Here is a 10,025-nt window from a genome sequence, read left to right as displayed (position 1 = left end):
AACTACCTTGTTTAACCACCTGAAAAAACGACCCACAAACCATAGTACAACAAGTGCATCAAGGCCAAAACTAACATTACCTCCCTGAATCTCCGTCCATGTCCAACGTCAACAGAGAAAACCATAAACGACCATGCATGGTGCGACAGCGTATCCATCCCCTTCCCGAAGACACACTGGAATAACTGATGCGATCGCATTTCATTTGGCCAAAGACATGTGTCCAATAAATACTGTGAGCAATGATCAAGCACAACAATGGAGCCGTACATGTCCCTGACAATTCACTGCATTGATTGTAATTTGCAATGAAGAGTCGATGCTTACAGACGTCATTTTTTTCCCATAAGAACCGACAGGAGAGTCGATTGCCCAGGACCTAATGAAAGATGTGTACATTAGCTGGAATGTAGCACAACATGGAAGTGAAGCAGTGTTCTTGTGCCTTTAAACATGAAAATGCTATAAAAATATATTGTTCCTAAAATGTATGAATAATCATGATATTAATATTGATCTAAATAATCGTAATTATGATTTTGGCCATAATCATGCAGGCCTTACGACAACGCTGCGCACAGAAGTGTTGTGGTGTCTTGACACAACAGTAAACCACCACTCTCTCACATCCAATGAAGGATGTCCAGAATTTTCTGGTGCACTACCTCAAAGTGCACCAGATTGTAGTTGACAATCCGAAGACAAAATAGTTGCCCCTGCGAATTTAATATTCGATCATTCGTTAGTTACCTCATGCGCGTGTTATTCGCGCAGCTGTAATAAACTTTGTTTTACCGGAGGTGCTGATGGAAGTAGCTGAGGAGTGAGCCATCTCGCTCCCTTCCTATCCCTGAAACTCGGGCATGTGCAATGCGATAAATATAGCACATGGCACGTCCGTTGCGAAATCATCGCATGCCAGAAGTCATAAGAAAGTCATATATACAAGTTATTTACAATTATTGCATTCAACATCTATGAGGGCCCACCTGAGGGCCCAGCACCCTGCACAAGATTGAACCCCAACCCTTGGTGGGAGGAAGACAACTCCACCCACATATATATTATATTATATAATTGAAAGTTTCCGGAATAACAAAACATATTACCTGCTAGCATTTGATTCCTTTGGGAAAGGTACTGTTGTCAGGAGACAGAAGCTTCAGACCCATGGCTGAAGATTGGACTACAACTCCCATAATCCTGCTGGAGTGACGTACCAGGAAGTACTATAACACGAGCCGGTCCCGTAATTTTGTTTACATCACGTGCAGGGAAGATGGCGTGTGATTCCAGCCTGAATTGTTTCATTCATAACGTTCAGTGCAGACTTCATTCAGCAGAGGAGACAGGATGAAAGCCCCAGCGGATCCAGGCGCGCGTCCTCTGCCTCCGAGGGACAACATCCCGCGGTGAGGGAGAAGTTGGTAGAGCAGAGATGTCCCGGGAAGCAGGGCTGGACTGGCAATCGGGCATACCGGGCATTTTCCCGCTGGGCCGACGTCCCTCGAGGGCCGATGGCCGCCCCCGGGTTTTTCTTTTTTTTTTTTTCAAAAAAATAAAAATAAATAAACTGACCGGCGGCCCACGATGTCATGTTGACGGCCCTCGGCCCATGCATGTGTGTGGGGGGGGGGGGGGTACTAAATGTGTGTCTCAGATGTCACTTCGGTACTATTCGGTGGCTAACCTAAGCAATACGCCGCCATACGCATTGAAACGGTGCCTGCTGAAGTCAAGTGCACAAGTGCGCCATCTGAGACAGAACCAATTATTACGCCCCACCCCTTCCTGTATTTAGCTATGCGCGCGAGAGTGGAAGACGGCAATGGACAAACCAAAGCGTAAAGGTGGAGCTGAAAAGCTCAGGGCCAAAAGGCTCAAAAATCTAGCCGCAGACGCCGGAAAATGTGCTAAAATAACTGACATGTTCAGTGGAGGTGCTTCGGGAGCCCCCTCCACCTCAGGTGAATCAAGCACCACCAGCACCAGTGGACAGGGCGAGGAGGCTAGCTGTAGCGATCCACCCATGGAGACAGCACAGATGGTGGAAGGGGGTGACGGTAGTATTAGCCATGAACAGGGAGGAGGAGATGATGAGTCCGAACCCGAGGCTCATGGACTGAGTGAGCCGCTGCCGGTGCACCAGGTAAGCAGCTATTAACATAAGGATAATACGTTTAGATGATGGATTTGAATTTAGCCAGCCGCAGCGGTATGAAAATGATGCGTAATAGATGTGACAAACGGCTATGCTAATATGCTAATGAAAATGCTAGATGAGTAGTCATGCTGCACGCTATCATGCCTGACGGATAAGCAAGCACACAGCATAGCCCCACGATACACGCCGTTCACAGGTGGAATGCTGTAATAATAGTCGTTGGAAAGTTTTTATTACCACGTAGTATTACACTACTATGGCATTACACCAGGGATGCCGGGGTGGCGGCCCGCGGGCCGGATCCGGCCTGACTGTATGTCACATCCGGCCCGCGGGTGATAAGGGTCGAATATTTTTTAGTATTTGATTTTTTTTTTTGAAAAAAAAAAAAAAGTACTAAGATGTCCAGAGGGTCAGTGAATGGGTCGCGGTGGGACATGTGACAGTTCTTGACAAATGGCTGTGGGGCTGTGTGGAATGACGGGCTCTCATTGGCTGGTTGTTGGTGGCTCAGGGGTTAATGAGGAAGCGGAGGGAGAACACGACGCACGGACATCTGAATGAAGTTATGAAAATAGCCGCTGCTCAGAAACTTTCCCCCGACATCGACAAGCTGGTGAAAGTTAAAAGGTGTCTGGCTTCAACAAGAAGCTGAAGTAGGCTGGTCTCCCCATTTATCATAATCCAGTGTGTTATGGGTGGGAGGGAATAAAAGGGGTTGGGGTGGATTGATAGCCAGGCTGGTGCCATATAGTCATATGGGTGTGTGGAAATATGGGTTGGGGTTGACTGGTGATGACTGGCAAAGTTAATGTGCCTTATCTGTTGTTGAGCCAATTTAATCTTTTTAGATAGCTCATATTTGGCTAATTTTTCAAGAACATTTTTGTTTTACTTATTCCTACTGGATATTCAATCACATGGCCTATTGTTGGACTACTTTATTCTGGTGCTTACTTTCTGTGACTCGTTTAGACCTACTGGCCTTCTTTTAATTTGCCAGACTGTTGAGGCAGATGTTGACTACTTTTGCCGTCCAGACCGTGCTACACTGCAAACTTTTTTGAACCACCATCCAAAGCAAGATGCTCCAAACACAATGTCCCCCCCCCCCGCTCTGTGTGTGTGTGTGGCTATCTGTAGGTTTCATGAGTGTTTGATTGACTGTAGTGTGTGTGCCCAAAGAGCTGATTGGAACTGAAGAGCGCAGACAAGGCTATGCACCAAGTGAGTAAACATATCCACATTACCACGACATAAAAGCGTTAAAAATCTGATGTTGTATGTGCCTAACATCAGAGTGGGTATGTGCCCCCCCCCTCTCTCTCTGTCCAAGGAGCTGATTGGACTGAAGAGAGCAGATAAGGCCAGTTCATCGGCAGCTGCCAGGGGCTCTCTTCTCTCAACGTCCAGGTTTTCTGCCAGCTATCATGACAAATTTATAGATTCATTTTAAATAAACAATTGAGTGTGAAGTCACTGCACATTTCCTGGTGTTTTTTTGGTACCTGAAAGAGAGTTTTTTTAGTTAAATTGTGCACCTTTTCCACTAGGCCAGAACGTTTGTACATTTAGAAGACATAAGTTACGTCAATTTAATGGCAGATGTGCTCCGCTAATTATGTGGGCCGGTCTGAGCCAAAAAATGCCCGGGCCGTTTTGTTCTCCCAGTCCAGCCCTGCCGGGAAGAATCCGTCAGCGAAGCTGCCGTCAGTGACGCTGCCACCAGCGTTTGTTCGGCCTCGCGGAGCCGCCTTCAGTCAAGAAGTAGTTGAAACTAACTCGTGGCTCAGACCCGATGAATTAAACGCTTCGGGTGCGCAGCTCCTCCAGGATGTGGTGCGCGCTGAGAGGCCCGCGGGAGTCGTGGCGCAGACGCTTGACGTCCGATTCACACGTAGTGAATCTTGAAGGACCGAGCCGAAATTTCGGAAATAAAGCGAACTTCTTCAGAGGAGGAATTACTCGGATTGAGAGAGACAACGACCCACGGAGGAACAACGGTCACTTGGTCAACGCTGAGACGCTGAAGCAACAGGTAGCAATACTGCAGAAGCAGTGCGAGCAAGAGGGGTTGATGGGAAATGTCTCTCTGGTTAAATAGACCACCTGATAAGGTAGGTGTGTATTAAGATGGTTGTGGAGATTGAGGTATGTCACATGATGTATGACACCTGATTGGCGCAGCGCCGCTCGAGTTGCCTGCCAGAACTAGCTCGCAGGCGTCGCCATATTAGTCAAAAAGGGCAATATTACAAATATCCTTTTCTTTCTTAAAGTAAGATGACAATTTGCTGGTGAACACTCACAATGAACAATTCACATTTCACTGCTATCACTGCTCCATTGCTTCAGGGTATAGAGCTGATGAGCTGTGCATCTGACGACGGATGAAAAGGGTCCAAAGTTACGTCTCTGGTGACAGTGAATAAACATAGCACTAACCATGGCCTGAGATAATGTGTAAATCAAGCTCAACCAATATCACATGGTAGAAATAAAAAATGAACTGAAATGTTTTTATTCATAGCTCTTGTATATTGTATCTCATCCGCTGAATCTTAATTTTAGCAGCTCCTCTTGTTGAGGACTCCAACGATATACTGGTCAATTTTGGCCATGAATGTCATCTCCAGGTTAATAGTGACGATCCTTCTAAATTCTTCATTTATCTATTTAAAAATTAACCAATAAAAAGGCATAATATGTTAATATAAACAGACTTTATTTATAACATACTGTGAACCGTTTTACTAAAAAAAAATATTCACCTCGGCTAGGCCATCAGTCTTTAAGGTTGTTGATTGGTAGTATTTGATTGACATACACTTTTTCACTGATGGTCTGACAGTTGTTCTCTTCTTCAACTGTCATGTTCCAATGTTTCGTCTGTTTGTCCCTGTGGACAAGCCTTTCTTAGCTTTTTGATATTTTTGAACTTTTCTTTTGAGAGTGTTCACATCAAGCTCTGGGCATTCAAGCCATATTAATTTGTATCTGTAGCCTCCCATATGATATTTCAGTTTTTGTAGCAATCCATAGCATCCTTCTGAATCAGTGCCCAAACAAGACAGCTGTGCACATGTTGGATAGGAAGCATACTGAAGGATGCTTTTAGATACTTATTAGTAGAGTTGAATTGTCTCCTTCTTTTAAGCTTCATCTCCTGAGGCAAGTACAAGCTCTGTGTCATAGGAAAAGCAAATCAATGACCAAGGCTGGCTAAGATGTTCAGGTGATGAAAGAATCGATGTATCCTGCAAGTGAGAAGAGCATCTGCTGTTGAGATGGATGGATGAATGGAGGTCATTGAAGCATGGCCAGAGGCAGCTGAGCTATAGATGGAGGAATCTGATGCACTTTCAATGGGATCTCCACAACAGTAAAGGTCATAGTAAATGTGGAAGGTTCAGATTCACACAGACTTGAGGATTCCATGAAGTAAGTTTGCTAATGTCATGTCCCGAAGAATGATCTGACATTTGGCTTGATGAGACATTGAATAACACTGCTTGAGTTCTATGATACATTTAGACACATTCTGTCACATCCACTAAACATTCATTATTGAGAAGACTTACACTGATAATTAGCCAGGAATCTTCGTTGCAATATTAAGAAATGTACTGTACTGCTGATTACTTATCATAGAATTTCCCTTTCACGTTACATTAACTGCTCATCAAATAACAACTAAATCTTAAGTTGTTTCAACGTTTCAAAGGAGATTCATGTTTAAGACAATTAATTATCAGTTATAGATCTGGGGGTGGATCTGTACAGTGGTCTGCCTTAGTGACCCCTGCTATAGAGATTCTACAACATGATATAGGCTTCCAAGCCCCTGTTTACAGATTGCACTTAAACACAGCATTAAACTGGCTGAATCAACCGACTTAAACCTCACACAATAATAACTAATAATAAGTCTAATAATCAACAGGCAGCTTGTTCCAGAGAACAGGACCATACTGACCTGGATCTGATGGGAAAAAAATCTAAATTTGCTGTGATCCAACCACTTATGTTTGGGTGTTTACTTTAATCGACATCATGTACTTTGCTGTGAGCTGTAACATGGCAATCACTTGCATAGACACCATGGACTGCACATAACTAAATTTCCCCTTTTTATTTTTGTTAAATCTTCTCCTCATGCATTTCAGTTAGCTCTCTTCCTGATGTTGTTTATCTGCTCACATGTGCTCAATTATCCAATCAGATCTCCTTGAATGTATATCAACTGTGGTTCACTTCCTGTTTGCCAGGCTGGCTTTGTTCCTCTAGCCGACCACTTTTCAGCCATTATTGTATTTTCTTAGATTGTCCATGTGTATGACCTTAGCCTGTATTTAGACATTGATTATTTCCTTATCCTCTGAGTTCCAACTCTTTGAGTTTTTGTTAACAAAAGCAATGGTAAATTAAAGTGAAATTAGCACATATAAAATGATTATGATAATGTGCATGCTAAACATGTCACTGGGTAGGTGACAGTGTTGGATTACATTTTTGATCTGGATTTTGTTCAGGTTTGATTTAGGGCAAATTTTGTAGGAGGGATGATACTATGAAATCAGTTGAGCCCTCAATATTTATATGTATATTTATAATTTTGGCACTTCATGTGAAAGAAGAGAACATGTCACCAGTGTAGCTGAATGATCCTGGAGTTTACTTTATCTGCAACAAATTAATATAATGTTGTCCATTTAAACTAGGTTTTAATATTTTTTCTTTGATTTCTTTGACTCCAACTCTACTAATCTACCTATCCATACTTTTTAATTGTCTATTAGTTTTAACAGAGAGGATAGTTAATACAAATGTTGATTTTTGTTTTGTCATTTACTGGCCACAACTGATATGAGAAGATCATTTTAACATTGTGCCCTTTTTTACTTTGCTTATGTCGGCACACAGGCATTTGATAGTAATGAAGTGACTGGTTATGTTTCGTAAGTATTATCTCATGACACATTTGCTTTGCAGACACTGTTTGCACTGGCTTTGGCAGGATGCTGTAGTACAGTGACAGCTAGAACTAGATTAAGATTAAAGGTAGATATTTCTACGATGCCCCATGATGTTGTTTGACCCCTTGTTGTAATTCATTATTATCAGGCTCTAGCAGTAAGTCGTGAAAGACTCTACAGCTTGTCCACGCAGCACGTGTCCTGACAAGAACCAAGAAAAGGGAGCACATTTCTCCAGTATTAGCATCGCTACACTGGCTTCCAGTTAAATCTAGAATAGAATTTAAAATTCTCCTCCTCACCTTCAAGGCCCTTAATAATAATGCGCCATTTAAAGAGCTGTTGTACCCTATCAACCCACTAGAGCACTCCGCTCCCAGAATTAAGGCCTACTTGTCGTCCCTAAAGTCTCTAAAAGTAGAGTAGGAGCCAGAGCTTTCAGCCATCAAGCCCCTCTCCTGCGATATAATCTCTCGCTTTCAGTTCGGGAAGCAGACACCATCTGTTCGTTTAAGAGTAGGCTCAAAACCTTCCTTTTTGATAAAGCTTATAGTTAGAGCCGTTCCAGGCTTGTCTTAGACCTCCTCTTAGTTATGCTGCTATAGGTCTAGAAGGTTGATAACATCAACTGGCGGTATGCATTAATAAGTGCGGCAGAGCGTAACTTAACCTATGTTCTTAACTAGGAAGCTTTTAGTTTAAAAAGGAATAGAAGTAATGATGTCTGATCTACTGAGTGAGCCACATGGTTTTCATAGAACTACCATACAAACCAGTAGCCAGTCAGATTTACCTTGAGCCTCAGTGTACCCTCAAGTTCGGCCTGTATCATTGATTACAAGGCAAAAACACTTGATGGTGCAAAGGGAATTTATGACACACGGAGCTTCTCTTTCCAGCTTCACCTTCCTCTTCTCCATCCTTATCACATCATAATTCATATCTAATCAATACATGTTTCTGACTTGACCCCTTCCCCTGAGTCCCTTTGCCTTATCGCCCGCAGATCCAGGGCCGCAGCTGTGGCCACATCATCATGGATTGCGATTTGTGGATCACGCATCAGAGGTCGCATTGGTGGATCCAGTGTGGTGGATTCTATATCATGCTGGCTGATTGTAATAATAATGGAGGATCCTTTGTCGCATTGGCATCAGATAATGGTGGTGGACCACGACCGAGGTGGCAGCTGATGATGGATCCTGACTGGCGGTAGTGGACAATGACTTTGGACTATAGTGGATCCGATCTGGATGATTGATCATGATCTTGCTGACTGCTGACCATAGACTATGATTGCAGCAGGACTGCTTGACATATAGTCTTGATGTTATCCTTCAGAATGTTTACCCTCATCAATGCTGCTAAAAACTTTAATCTTGATGATGTTTTCCTACACTTGACATCTATTGCCCTTCTGTCCGTTCTGGGAGAGGGATCCCTCACATGTGGCTCTCTCTGAGGTTTCTACGTATTTTTACACTGTTAAAAGGGTTTTTAGTAGTTTTTCCTTACTCTTGCTGAGGGTTAAGGACAGAGGATGTCTCACAATGTTAAAGCCCTATGAGACGAAATTGTGATTTGTGAATGTGGGCTATTGAATTAGAATTTGATTGATTGATTGTGATTGATGTGACTTGGTAGCCATAGCTGCATCTCTTACTGGGAATCAAGGTTAAAAAATGGAGGGCAAAATCCAACCCCTTTTCTTGGCATTGTTTTGTGCTTCCAAAAGTACAAAAATTAGTTTTTGTTGTGGAATGTACTGTGCTGTGCTTGATAAGTTTACAGGCTCTTCTCTGGCTCTAAATGTCACCAGAACAATATTGCGGTGACCATATCTGCCATATTTGGGCTTTATTTTTGTACAGTGGGAGGATGTGGAGGCACGTCATCCATCCTAATGCAGAGTCATTGGCGGGACTAGAAATACCCCTTCTCCTGTTTTTTACCTGAGCCATTTCTGAAAGTAAATTAGCATATTTTTATAATCAACATAATAAACTCATTTATTTGTGAAGAGGAACAAATTGAGACCACACTTCACAGGAGTTTGGTATTCAGAGGGGGGTGGGGGGGAGGGATCAAGTACACAGAACAGCCTCTTGGGAGGTACTTTTAACAGCTTGGTGGTTTCTATCTATTCAAATACACACTAATCTGTACTGTCTGTATAATGATGTGCTTGTCTGCTCACATGCAACATGTCCTATATGAGGATGTGTGTACATGCATCTCTATCCCCTGTGTGTGTCTTTGCTGCAGTACTTTTCAAAATAGCTTGACTCGCTGTCAGACATGCACTGAACTCGCCGACTGACTTCCCTTGCCTATTAAAAATGAATGGAGTTCCAACAGTGATATTCAAATTAGGATGGTTTGCAGTAGGTGTGTGTGTGTGTGAGTTTACACTACATATGCATCAATGGCTGCGTGTGTTTTTGTTTAGAACTGCCAGCATCACAAATGACCAACCTATTAATTAGGAATGATGCTAAACCTTTAGAGACGGCCAGAAGAAAAACTCAGAAGCCAAAAGTTCAATAAGGTAATGCATCAATTAAAATATTCATTAAGACTACCCCGTTTACTCTGTCATCCATGACAAACGACTTAATGCTGCAGCTCAGACTTCAATTTATTTCAACACACACACACTACCTGAGTCACCATGAATCAGGACAAAGCCAGTAGTCTCTGGAAACAAAGAGGTAAGCGAAATCAGCGAGGCTTCACTATGCATCCCAAGTGCCTGTGTCAGATTGTAAAGTTTCCTGAAGTGGGTGAATAAATGACTTGATACAGTTGTCACAGCTGCAGATGTCCTCTGTGTTTTATTGGGTACTTTGTAACTGTCATTTGTTGGGGCGAAATCAGTGGCTCTG

At 42.9% G+C, this 10,025-nt stretch overlaps 1 long non-coding RNA gene across 1 annotated transcript; it reads left to right on the top strand.

The window, feature by feature from the left end:
* Nucleotides 1–1,821: 1,821 nt before the first annotated feature.
* LOC128436365 (uncharacterized) lies at nucleotides 1,822–3,771 on the top strand. The gene is made up of 3 exons (XR_008338044.1): nucleotides 1,822–2,149; nucleotides 3,350–3,391; nucleotides 3,501–3,771. It is a non-coding gene; the product is annotated as an uncharacterized LOC128436365 (long non-coding RNA).
* Nucleotides 3,772–10,025: the final 6,254 nt, after the last annotated feature.

The sequence above is a fragment of the Pleuronectes platessa genome, unplaced genomic scaffold (assembly GCF_947347685.1).
Source record: "Pleuronectes platessa unplaced genomic scaffold, fPlePla1.1 scaffold_34, whole genome shotgun sequence".
Classification (NCBI taxonomy): domain Eukaryota; kingdom Metazoa; phylum Chordata; class Actinopteri; order Pleuronectiformes; family Pleuronectidae; genus Pleuronectes; species Pleuronectes platessa.
Note: the sequence above shows the minus strand (reverse complement) of the source record. Positions and strands in the feature narration are given on the sequence as shown.